The sequence below is a fragment of the Eulemur rufifrons genome, chromosome 17, assembly GCF_041146395.1.
Source record: "Eulemur rufifrons isolate Redbay chromosome 17, OSU_ERuf_1, whole genome shotgun sequence".
NCBI lineage: Eukaryota > Metazoa > Chordata > Mammalia > Primates > Lemuridae > Eulemur > Eulemur rufifrons.
Genome location: NC_090999.1, coordinates 36,856,736 through 36,871,063, shown reverse-complemented (window position 1 = coordinate 36,871,063; position 14,328 = coordinate 36,856,736).

Genomic DNA, 14,328 nt, shown 5'->3' with positions numbered 1-14,328 from the left:
TTATAGGTGAAATAACAAATCCATGAACCTACTGGGAAATCTGAAATGCAGTTTTAGCTTTAAACGATATTTGAAATTTTTATTTTTCTAAATTTAGAAACTGATCTTAGGAAGGCAAAATCAAAAAGGATTGTGAGAGAATATTTGGTCATGTGGTTATAATAGGATGGGTGTCTGATGATAGAAAAATGGTTGTGGCTTAGCTATCTGTTAAAATGACACTAAATTGTTAAAGCTTGTTAAAGATGTTAAGGGGGACTTTTTTCAGAGGGAGGGGTGGTGATAAGTTTAGGGACCATTGCAAGGGGCCATTGCAGTAAGGGAGAGAGATTGGATGCTTTTTGATGTGCTCTTTCCTATTCTGATTAACTTGACACTCCATTTTGGGACAAATTTGCTCTCTTTTTGAAAAGCAAAAGCTTATCCTTGATAAGCAAAACCGAATCTCATTATCTTGCATACGCAGTTGAATGTCTTTAGCATTTTTATTCTTTGAATAACCTCATTCACTAAGCATACTATATATATGTGTGTGTGTGTATATATATATATATGTTGTGTATATGTATATATACTTTTCCTTCCTATTTTATGTGATTTTAGACATATAGATAGTTCCTGACTTATAATAGTTCAAATTACAAATTTCCAACTTTACAATGGTGCAAAAGCCATATGCTTTCAACAGAAATTATACTTCAAATTTTAATTTTGATCTTTTCCTGGGCTAGCAATATGAGGTATGATATTCTCTCATGATGTTGAGCAGTGGCATTGAGGTGCAGCTTCAAGTCAGCCATGTGGTCATGAGGGTAAACAGCCAGTACTCTACAGAGTACTGCGTTGTCAGATGATTTTGCCCAACTGTAAAATAACATGAGTGTCCTGAGTATGTTTGAGGTAGGCTAGGCTAAGCTATGTTGTTCGGTAGGTTAGGTGTAACAAATGCATTTTCAACTTAGATATTTTCAACTTACAATGGTTTTGTCCATATGTAACCCCACTGTAAGTTGAGGAGCATCTGTGTATATATTCAATATTTTAAATTAATTATGGATCCTGATCATCATATCAAACTGAACCTCTATAAAGTTAGTATTGATATAATTTTATTGATATAAAAATGTAACTATTGATATAAAATGTTTGACAAAAATAAAAAAGAATGAATCATAATTTTTTAAAATAGAAAAAAGTTTAAATGGGGGGGAAAGTTTGTTATTAATAGAATTGTATATCCTTGGATGGGCCTGTTAATGTCCTGGTATGACATTAAAAGATATGCTGCCTCATTCTATCTTTTTGTCTTATTTACAAATTTTAGAGTGTTTTTATTAACAAAGGATATTTTTTTTTAAAAAGCCCAACTTATGCTCATATTTCTTGATGTCTTGTTGGCCCTGCAAATAGTTAATAAATGTATACTGAATGCAGATCACTGCCCATGGGTAGAGAAGGGGCAATGTGGAGACAATAGAAAGAACATATATAATGTTTCTAAACAAATGTTGAATTTACAAGAAAGTGTCCTTAATTTATCTGAGTCTCAGGATGGCAATGGGGGAAATCAGATGATGTCCCTTCAAGGATGGAGAGGACCAGGAGGGGAGACTTCAGAAAATCACAGGCAAATGTTACCCTCCTTTGCTGAGCAGGTGTATAAGGAGAGCCCACTGTCCTGGGTTCTCCAGAGATAACAACACAAGTGAGGCTCTGGGGTTAAAGGCCTTTTAACTTCATTGTGTGTTAAAGTGACAATTCGTGGACTTTGATTGAAAATAGGGTCTGTAATAGTGATGAGAAGGGAAATAACATTACTTATTATTTAGCAACTAGGTAGCCTGTGCAAACAACGGAGGCAGCTGCTTCCCCTGCACCCCGACTCCGGAAATAACTGTGAGGGAGAAATCAGTTCTGGCCAGATGATTACTTCTGAGACCCAGTGTGGGAAGGTGACACGTAATGCAAAGAAGCAAGTTACCTCCCGATTTTCCGTGTCCATTTGGGAAGGACTAAAGCATCAATGCTTCAATTAAGAGAAACTTTTTTACAGAGTGAAGGCTCAGAAGAATTCTCTTGGCCTCTAAAGAGTTGGTCCACATCATGCTTGATATTTTAATAAAACTAATAACAATAGCTGATATTTATTAAACACATAGTATGTGACAGGCATGGTGCTCAGAATTTTACTTACATTTTTGTTTTTAAGTTTTAAAATAATCTTTTTAAGTAGGCATTTTATCACCAATTTCAGAGTATATCTGTTACGGCAGAGTTGACCGAGAACATTAACTGAGTGGCACTTAAAGGGTGCAGAAAAGCAGGTTTATTATGAGCCCCGAACAGAAAGTGTAACAGTCTTTTATACATTTCTTTTTTTTTTCCTCTTAGGGAGGGTGTACCGCACAGTTACAATGTGGTTAGCAAGGGCAGGGTTTTGAACAACCTTAATTCCCGGTACAGGGTTTCTATAGAATTTCTTTCTGTGCCATCTAGTCATAGCAGGAAGCTGCTGCAAGCAGTTTACAGAAGCAAGAGTGGTAGCAGTTTAGCGGTTACATGAGGCCCAAGGGGGAGAGGTTTTTTTGTCTGAAGGAATTTTTCATTTCTCTATCATATCAAGGCTCAAGTAATTTATCCTGGTCACACAGCTAAGTAAATAGCAAAGTGAGAATTCAATCCAGATCTGTTTGACTCTGAAGTCCATTTTCTGTAAGTTGTTTATGTTATGGTTTTGTTAAATAAACTTCTCCAAATAACTCGTTATTATTTTCCCTCTATTTCAGATATTCTCAGGAAGGAAAGGAAGGTGTAGGAGATGGTGTTGAAGACACCATGTGGTCCAGCAATATTCCATGAAATTAAACATTCTGGGGACATTTATGAACATTTTGTAAATGAATGTGCTGCATATAATATTCTATTTCTACACATAAGAACAGGTGTTCACATATAATATACATAGAAGATAAACTGATTTACATAACTCTGTTCATACATAACTCATATTTTTAGTCACTTATTGGCTTGCATGATTGACTCATGATTGTGAGGTAGACTTAATTATTATGATAGCAACTAGAACCACAAGTTCTCTAAAAGAGGTAACTGCTTTTACTTAGTTTTGGATACCTTAATAAGGTACTTGGGGCAAAAGGTGGATCAGTAGAAGACCAGGTACCAAGAGAGACCTAAATACTGGTGTGTTAGAAATAAACAGGAAGTTGGGAGTGAAAACAAAATAAAGAAGGGATGAAAAAAGACTTAAGGACATGAAAGATAAGAGAGGGCAAACTCAAGTAACATGGTAGAATATGCAAGGATTTTTGATAACAGGAATATCTAAGACATAGTTTTAAGTTACTTTTGTTTGTGGGTCTCAATATCAACCCCTGCTCATTTCTCCTAAACTTTCAGTAAAGCCTGCTGCATAAACTTTGGTGTGCTTGTATAGATGTGTGTATGTGTGTGTATTAGCAAAAGAATATGGTGCTACGGTGAAGTACTCTATAAACTGTATTAATTCAGAGGAATCAAGAACTCAGAACCAGAGATGATTGTGATAACAGAAGTTCCTAAAAAGTCAGATAATAGAATAGAAATGAAAATCATTCTACCTAGTCTCTAGAGTCAGGAGGACCCCTGCTAAGAGGATGCTATGATCCGAATGTCTGTGTTCCCACCTCCCCGAAATTTATACTGAAACCTAATCCTCAGTGTGACAGCATTATGAGGTGGGGCCTTCTGGGGAGTGATTAGGTCACGAGGGTGGTGCTCCCATGAATGGGATTAGTGCCCTTATAAAGAGGCCTGAGGGAACTCATTCACTCCTTTCACTATGTGAGGATGCAGCAAGATGGTACCACCTTCAAAGCAGAAAGTGAGCCCTCACCAGATGCTGAATCTGCTGGCAGCTTGATCTTAAACTTCCCAGACTCTAGAATTATAAACAATAAATTTCTGGTTTTATAAATTACCCAGTCTAAAGTATTTTATTATAGTAGCCCAAATGGACTAAGGCAAAGGGTTACAAAGAGATTCACGAAAAAGTGAGTATGCCAAAAGAGAAAATAATAATGTTGATTTCCTTTTTTTTGGAGGGGGGGAGAGTTATCTAGTAGTGGGATTGCTGGACAGAATGGTGGCACGGGGATGATAAATTACTTAATGAGTACAATGTACTTTATTTGGGTGATGTTTACATTAAAAGCCCAGACTTCACCATTATGCAATATATTTATGTAACAAAACTGCACTTGTACCCCTTAAATTCATATAAATATGAAAAAAGAATAATGTTGAATATATGACAGTTGTATAAACAACAGCAACAACAAAAATTGGATGGAACATAACAGCTTTTCATGTGAATAAAATTAATCTTGAGACTTCATCAGATTTTTCAATATTTAACCTAAAAGTTTGTTTAATTCTGAAGTTTAGCAGATTTCTATGCCTGCATGGGCATATTGATGGAGATGGTCAGTCTAGCAACAACACAGTATAAAAACAACTATAAATTTCACATTCTGTGTAAGTATGTGAATATCTTTGATCTGTAACTGAATAATATTTTGAAAAGAATGGGGTTGGGTACAGAGTAATGAAGCCATCTGCAGTCCTAGTTTTATTGACTTGACTTCAGTGGCTTCAGCCTATTATGGAGTCACAACCTGGCCTGTTGTTTATGTCAGTCATTCACTAGAATACAGTCATTCACTGGAAACACAGGTTAGAAAATTACATGAAAACAGCACCACCCTGCAAGCACTCCTTTCACTATACTGAATGACTGTTCTATATAAGCAAGACTATATGGACAGCACAGCTGTGCTTTGGAATAGCCATGCACAACTCCGGTAATGCAATGTGCTACATGGAATGTATCCATTTTCATCATATCTCCAGGCTTTCAGAAATCATTTTGCTTAATAATCTATGGAGTTGGCTACCCACTTCCATTAGGCATCCCTTGCTAGGATGAAAAACAGTGACTTTTATTTGATCAGGGTGTAACTTGACAGATATTGCATGTGTTCTTAAAATTTTTTTTAATATTTGTATCTTTTTACATTAAAGCTATAATACTTCATTATTTAGAAGATAGCTGTTCTCATTATTTATGTGTGTTTTATGTCTCTTCTGGTAGACACCTTGAATTACGTAAATAGCTCTAAGAATATATTTACCTGAGGACCATCCATGATTCTTTTTCTTAATAATCTAACAGTCATAACGTGTGACTTAACAGGAACTTGAATATCCTTGCTCTGAATTATTACGAGCTTTCTGAAAGCGATTTTTTTTTTTTTTTTTTTGCTCCTCTTATTTTTCCCTCCTCTTTTCTTCTTCTCCATCTCCTCTGGCATTAGGGATAAAAATTAAAACCAGATAACTGCTGGATTCTTTCTGTAGCAATAGCAAGACAAAAACAGAGTGCTATTGTTCTTCCCATTTAAAAATGACAACTATTTTCAGCTCTAATTATGAAAGTCTTTCTTTAGAAAGTCTATGACTTATTTTAGGTAGTACTTTTTTTCATCTACCCTTCTTTTTTGTCAGAAGGAAGCAGAGGGTGACTGAGGCATCCTCTGATGGCTGCCTCCTTGCTATTGTGATCTCATCTCTCAGTGACACATAGGAACCCGTGTTCAAATTATCCAGCCCACACAAACCCGCCATAGCAGAATCTGGGTGTGATTTCTATACCTTACTTTCAAAAATACCACTTTTTCGAAAGTTGGAAGCTTCCTAGTGAATAACTTTGTTATTCTAGAATCAAAAGAAGTCTGATGCAGACATGGAATTTCTGTGGACAGAGGTGTGTCTCTCTTTGGTAACCCAAAGGTTGCCCTTTCCAGTAGTATGCTAGGACAGTGGTTCCCAAACTTTTTGGTACCAGGGACTGGTTTCGTGGAAGACAATTTTTCCATGGACCAGGGTGGGGAGGTTGGGGGAGTGGGGGTGGGAAGAACTCAGGCGGTGATGCCAGAGATGGGGGGTGGATATAAATACAGATGAAGCTTTGCTCCATCACCCACCACTCACCTCCTGCTGTGCACTCCTTTCTCCACCCGCTTCCTAAGTTTCATGGAAGACAATGTTTCCATGAACAGGGGGCGGTAGGGAGCAGGTGCAGCAGAGCTCTGTGGCTCAGTCCCTGACAGGCCACGGACCTGTTACCAGTCCACAGCCTGGGGGTTGGGGACCACAGTTCTAGGACATATTTAATTATTGGCTCTTTGAGGGGAAAAACAATCTGATTTGTAGCATTTGCTGATTTCCATGGTCTAAATCCTGCCACCATGGCTGATTTCAAAGCACCAACATGATGTCACTGAACATGGAATTGGGAATAGATGTGCAATAGCCCACTTTTATATTTCTACCTTACAGATACAGTAGATGTAAATAATCTCAAGATCATAGATAATAGTAAAACATAGTAAAAAAATTAGAAAAATGATGAGTTTTAGTACTTATTACCTTTATTGCTAATGTAACTCATTTAACTGTAAGTTTATATAATTCAATATTTAATAATGAAAGTGTTTAAACATTGGCTCCCAACATTCTTGCAACATTAATAATTGGTTCTTGCAAGCTGGTACCAGCCAGGTCAGCATACTGCTGATCCTTTTCCTCTCTTGCAGTGTCTGTTCCCTCTCAACACTCAGTGGTTTAGGGTGAGGGGGAAGAGAAGGGAACAAATATTTATTGGGCATTAATGTGTTTGAAGCACTGTGCTTAGTAATTTACATATCTTAACAAAAATAGAATACTATTTTTTGTGCACTTACTATTGGCCAGGTCCAATACTAGGCATTTTATACATTTTACACTTAAAACAAATCTATGAAATAGGCATTAATATGTTTTTTACTGATGAGGAACCTGAGGCACATAGAGGGAAAGAAACTACCCCAAGGTTATACTATTGAGCCAGTGAGGAGGTCAGGATTCATATTCAGGTGCCCAGACTTGACATTTTCATCTTGTTATTTATCCTCACGGTAACTTTGTGAGGAAGATTTCACTCCTGCTTTTTACACACGATGGAAACTGGGATTGAAAAACACTAAGGAATATTTTCACTGATAAGGGACCTGAGTGTCTGTCCCTTGGATATTCTCAGGGATCCTGGAAACAGTCCTCTTGAATACTGAGGAATGATTGTAGTTGGCTTTATATAATACATGCAGAAGTGTATTTGTTGTTATCTTTTATGTTTGGAAGCTTAAGGAAGGATGTATATGGTAGACTTGTACTAAATATCCTATTAATCCACTCTCTAATGTACTGTCCTACAATTCAGAGCCTAAAAAGTTAAAAATTTTGTTCCCCAGACTCTCTGACAGCTAGATTTTGGAATGTGATTTAGGCTTTATTAATTATTTGATCTCTCAGGATATTTGAAAATAGAAATAAGAGAAAGCTATACTTTTGAGGGTTCTGTTGTAGAGGCTCTGACTTTTTCAAATACAATGTTAGTTGAATTCCCACTGTCAAGAAATGGGCTTCACGAGTGTTAGAGATGAGCAGCCTCTTTTTTCCCAGTGTAGACCTTACAGTTGTCACGTGACTCCAAAGACAACAGTTGTGTCAGTAGCTTCTTGGTGTCTGGGCCACAACTAAAGTGGTATTTTTAAACTTTAAAGTTCCCTGATTAGCTTCTTAGTTTCCCCCTCCTTGGTTTTGCTGAGACAGTTCCATTCTCAGTACCACAACCTAAAGCCCATTTCCACCCCTTCCAATGCTTTTGTAAGCAACTAATTTCATATATGGACTTTCTTTCTACCTAAAATCTCTAGTTAAACTCTAACTGAATTCCTAATTGACCCTCAAATTGCTAAATTAATTTATGAACAACTAGCATCATTCTCACTTTTTCTTTTTAACATAAACTACTTTAACCAAAGAGGATAAATCCTACACTACATGCTCATGGCCTGCCACACTTTGTTAAACTAGGCGAGGTGGTACTCAGAAAGGGATTGTCTGTGTTCCGTAGTGCCCCTTCTAGGTTCTCAGGAAAGCTCCTTGAGTACCCCCAGATAATTAGGGAGAGGATAACGTCCAGCAAAGTCTGACTTTCAGGTAGAAAGATCACAAGACTTAATTCCCTCAGTCCAAAAGCAGCACATACATACACAGGTGTGTACATACACAGACACACATACACAGAGGGTAGCTAGAGATCCCTTGTCTATCCCAGAGAAAGAAACTCTTTCAGCTTCTCTACTCATATAACTAAAACTCAAGACAAGCTCATTTCTTGAAAACTTCCCAAATAGAAATTGAAATTATAGCTAAAAGGGCAAGACTATAGACTACATGTTCCATTTCCATGAAAGAAATCTTTGTAGAATTAAAATGGACTAAGAACTTTGAGAATCAGAGAATCTCCACAATTATTAGGTATTCCATATGCTTTTGTTTTCACCAACAAATTCCTGGATACATAAACCAAGCACAAAGCTGAAATTAGGGTGAGATTAGGAGTGGCTACCACTCCTTCAAGAAAGATGCTTGTATACCTGTACGGAATGTATGAAAGAGGAGGGTGGGCCTCTTGTGGATTGATTTGGTGAGCCAGCTGTTTCCCATTCCTTCCCTATCCTTGTGTGCTATTTAAGCTGAAGCAGACTTCCTTGACTTACAATAATGTTTGCAAGGAAGCGATCATTTTGGTGCCAGGTTTTAATATTTCTTTTCCATACGGTGAAATTTTGCATGCTTAATGGACTCCAAAGTGTTCTCTAGATTTTTTTTAGGGAGTTAGAGTAAACAAAGTAGAAATACTCAGGGAAAATTAATTTACAAATACTAAAATGAATAGATGAGGACAAGACAGTGCTAATGAGATTTTTCTGGTGCTCTTGAGAGTAATTTTTGTGCTGAGGAAAGAACATTCAGAGGTTTACTCTTGCTTGAAACATAAATATTTAACTTATTAAAGTTTTAGATTTAAAAATCTGGTTATTTCTTAAGCTTTACCTTAGCCTCCAAATGTTGTTACTCTATGTCTAGCAAATTTTTAAAAATCAGTTTATTGTTTTTCCATTTCAATACTTAGTTCAAAATTCTAAAACTGTATTTTATATTTCATTTCCCAGTGCTTCTCTTCTCTGAAATAAATAAAATCCCCTTGAAAAATTAAATTATACTTACAAATCTAGCCAACTTAAAAATATTGCAGAACTTAGTATTTTTTACATTTCAAAATAGTGCATAAGAAAGATTTCCTCTTAAGACTTGTGATCAAAAGTCTTAATAGCTGAATGATGGATTTTAATTTGAATTTACAACACTGTCACTCTATTGGGCAAAAATTCTGTTTAAAACTATTTTAAAGTTATTAAGATTCCAAATATTTTCTTATTTCTTTTTAAAACAAAAGTATTTACAGTGTGGTCTGGATTCTCTTAAACTTTTTTATATTCAGTCTTAAATCTTCATGAGATTGAAAGATACTTCTGTGGAAGACAGTTATCATTCAAGTTAACCAGAATTACTTTGCACCGATGGCTAAAACCAATGGCTAATATTTTGGGGGCATCCAGACTAATTCCTCCTTTAATCACTGAGAAAATTAGTATAATGTTAGGAGTTGTCTTCTCAGCACACTTGAAAGGATTATCAACCAGAGAGTTCATCTGGAACACTTCCTAGAATCTTGTTGACAGCCATGAACAACTTGATAGTTACTATGCATGGACTCCATAATTTCCAGGTGAAGTGGTGGGGTTGATACATGGCCCACTTCCCTGTATTCAGGAAGTTAAGTACATCATTTAACTCTGTTATCAACTCAAGCACCAATCCAGGCTTACTACATATATTTGTTTGGGACATATGGTGTGTAAATGTCTAACAATGAAGACCCTGGAGCATGATGGGATTTTTAATTTTCATGAACCAGTTTTCTTAGTCCCATATGGATAGTATTCTCCAGCAACACAAACTTATTCTGATATATTTCTGACCCTCTCCTTGTCTTTTGGACAAGCATGTTTCCCCTTACTGACATAATTTGTGTGTATAAAAAGGAGACATCTCTACTTGTCACCAATTTCACAGTATTATTAGAATTAATGAATAATGTCCCAGACAATTCCTATCAAGAGAATTTCATCCAAGAATAACATGCTGTGAGCTAAGCTAACAAGCTCTTGTGAGAGGCTCAAATCTAATGCAAAGGACAATGGACAGTGTCTGTGAGTGAACTTGGAAAAGTCCCTTAACTTTTCTGTCTTCTTTTTACCTGAGGATCACCCCACCTGCTTCACAGGAGTGTGAAAAGGATTAGAAGACAGAATAAATGTGCGCAGACTTGCAGTATGTGAAGAGCTATACTAACGTGCGCTCTATATTACTACAAAATGATGAATTTCTACATTCTGCACCAATACGACTAGCCCCTGACTTCCTGCAGGGTTGATCCTGGAGCCCTGAATGGGTCTGGCAAAATGTATTCAGGCCTCTAGATTGTGGTACCAGAAAGATAAATCCCATACTAGCACATTTCACTAGTCTGCTCTTCTCAATTCACTGTGTCTCCAACAGCTTGAAAAAAAGAGAATTCTAATGCATACGTAATTGTACCTATGGTTCATATTTGTTTCCTCTGGATTAAAAGACTGTCTCAATTTCACAGCTCTTAAGTGAAACTTGTGAACAAGTATCTCAGATAACATCCCGTTTTTCCCCCCAAACTGCTCATTTATGCTTATTTTCTACCCTGATCCCTCATCCAAATCAACCTTTCAGAGAAAAGATCACAAGGAAAATGAGAAATACTGATTAAAATTTAAAGCCAATAGGATCTAGGAGCAATTTCTAAAAAGATTGTCTTGGACAAAATAAGGACACTTAAGAACTAAAAAATAGAAATGAACAAGAATAACAAAGGCTAATGATGGGAAATTTTTAAAACAAATTTGAAAGAGGCACAAAAAGAGCTGTGCTGAGTTAAAGAAGTCAATGGGCAAGAATTTAGGGTAAAGCTTGACTGTATTGCTGTAGCACATCATGAGAAAACAAATACAGAATCTGTGACTTTATGAAATTATGCTTTGGTTGGGTTATATATCTTTGATCACAACATCACTTGAATATTCCATTCCCTGAACCAAAATGATACCACAATTAAAAGCCTGATGGCTCAGTTGTATCATGAAGTGGAGACTTTTAGATATCTTCTCTCTCTTCTTACGTTGGTGTGGTAAACAAGCTTCACAGTCTGAATTAAGTTTAAACGGAAAGGGTGATAGAATTCCTAAATTCTAATTTCAGCTTTGTTACTCATGTCCATGAAAGTGAACTCAATTTTTACTAAAATGTAGAAAAAATAAACTGTATACCAAAAATGATCATCTTTCAAATTAACTAAAATCAGGAGACAACTCAGAATTTTAAAATATGAGCATGCAAGTATCTCAGAAAGTTTACATGATGCATGTTATTAGTGTTTCAGGATTGGGGCAGAAAATCCACGGGTTAAAATGTGCCACACACTGACTATGAATCTTAATGTGCTATTCTAAAATAACAGAAGTAGGAATGATACATTATTTGTTCTTTTAAGTTGTTATTTAGGACTTAATACATTTTTTGGTCTATTTGGGGCCTTACAACTTAGACATACATGTAGAAAATTGATTAATAGTCCAAGGGGGGAAAAAAGTAAAAACAATAAAAGGATTAGAAGATAGGGCCTCTAAGTAAATATTTAAGAAATTGTGGTTATTTAATTTGGACACAAAAAAATAACTGTCTTCATTTATTTGAATGAAGAAGAATGGCTATTAGGTTCCATTTCCTCCAAGCCTGCTAAAGAGGAAATAAGAAGAAAAAGGACCTGATCAAATTAAAAAGCTTCTGCACAGCCAAAGAAACAGTCACAAGAGTAAATAGACAACCTACAGAATGGGAAAAAATTTTCGCATACTACACATCAGATAAAGGACTGATAACAAGAATCTATTTAGAACTCAGGAAAATCAGTAAGAAAAAATCGAACAACCCTATCAAAAAGTGGGCAAAGGACATGAATAGAAATTTTTCAAAAGAAGATATAAAAATGGCTAACAAACATATGAAAAAGTGTTCAACATCTCTAATCATCAGGGAAATGCAAATCAAAACCACAATGAGATATCACTTAACTCCAGTGAGAACGGCCTTTATCAAAAAGTCCCAAAACTATACATGTTGGCGTGGGTGTGGAGAGATAGGTACACTCATACACTGCTGGTGGGACTGTAAACTAGTGCAGCCCCTGTGTAAAGCAATGTGGAGATACCTTAAACAGATTCAAGTAGACCTACCATTCGATCCAGCAATCCCATTACTGGGCATCTACCCAGAAGAACAAAAGTCATTCTATAAGAAAGACACCTGCACCCGAATGTTTATAGCAGCACAATTCACAATCGCAAAGATGTGGAAACAACCCAAATGCCCATCGATTCATGAATGGATTAGCAAAATGTGGTATATGTATACCATGGAATATTACTCAGCTATTAGAAATGATGGCGATATGGCATCTCTTTGGTTCTCCTGGAGTGAGCTGGAACCCATTCTATTAAGTGAAGTATCCCAAGAATGGACAAACAAGCACCACATGTACTCACCAGCAAACTGGTTTCCCTGAGTGCACATTTGGGATTCACACCAATTGGGTATTGGACAGAGGTCGGGGCTGGGTGGAAGGGATGGGTGTATACCTACTTGATGAGTGCGATGCGCACTGCCTGGGGAATGGACACAATTGAAGTTCTGACTGGGGGGGATGGGGTGGGGGGAGGGGAGGAGTGCACACCTACATGATGAGTGTGATGTGCACTGTCTAGGGAATGGACACAACTAAAGCTCAGACTCGGGGGGATGGGGAGGCATGGGCAATGTATATAGCCTGATCTTTTGTACCCCCTTAATGAGCTTAAAAACAAACAAAAAATAAAAAAATAAAAAAAAATAAAAAAAAAAAAGAAGAAAAAGGTTAGTTATAAGAAGAACTGTCTGCACATAATCCTTCTTAAACACCAACTGAGATTGCCACAGGAAAGTGTGGGCTAGCTTTAGCAAGGACCTCTACTTTCAGGAAGGAAACCATCTATCAGGGAGTTTATCATATAAAGCCAGGCCATGTTTTTCCTGAAAAGTTTTTCTAACTTTATCTATCCTTGAGAAAAATATTTCTCTTTTGTAGGAAAATGCTCTGTATCATGCTTCTCCCACTCCTTAACAGTACCCCTAAGGAGCTACTTCATGCTCAAGTATTAATAATTTGTGTGGCATGGCATGATTAATTTTTCATTAGTCTCTAAATGTCTTAATATTCTCTCTCAGGGGTGGATAGGCACTAGGAATGAGTCAGAACCAAATTGTTCTTCTTGAAAGGATGTTCAATAAATGCAATAATTCATTTCTATCACATATAGTGAGGCTTTGATTTGCATTTCTAGAATCTAATTGTTACAAGGAAACTATCTTGTCTCTTGAATAATCCTTACTGAGGTAGACATTTTCAAAGAACACAGGAGTAAGTTCAAAAGAAGAAAGGTTGGCAGCATAATTCTAGCTGTCATCAAGGCCACAACCTGTTCTTTGGGATTCTGAATGCCAGCTTGGTATGACAGTGCACTCCACCCACTCTTGTCATACCAGCCTCCATGCCGGTGCTGAACATATGGTCTTCAGCTGCCTGCTCCATCCCCAAAGCTTCCCCGTGTCTCCAAAGAATATCATGTTCTTAAAGAAAAAAGAAAGTCATTTTTAAGTTCCAGTACCCCAAACCATTTGGGCTGTGTTTACAGGCTTAACACCAGAACCATTTTTATACTAACTCAGAACCAACTTTTGGTCAGCAGGTGTCTATTTTCATGAAGTTATAATTAGTAGCTACCCAGAATATCAGTCTCTACAAATATGTCACTGAGTCCAAGGATCATGTATAATTGGGTTGACCAAGAATCGGGAATCACAGTCAAAATTATTTTAGAATCATTTTAACAATCCGTGTGTGTAGACATTAAGAATTCAGGAAATTATAAATAAATTTGGGGGGCTGGTATGGCATGGGGCCAGTAGGAACTTGAATGAGGGTTCACATATTAAGTGAGAGATAATGATTTGTCTTTAAGCAGTTGGGGAACAAAGGTCAATTCTTGACTTCCCAGAGAGAATATTGGCAGGAATGGATGTACACTGTAATTATAGCGAATCAAGGACAACTTTTGCCCAACACTTACTGAGGATGGAGGAGAGAAAACAAGAAGAAGAGACAGGAGAATCAGCAAAGAGAAATTATTTTGAGTGCAG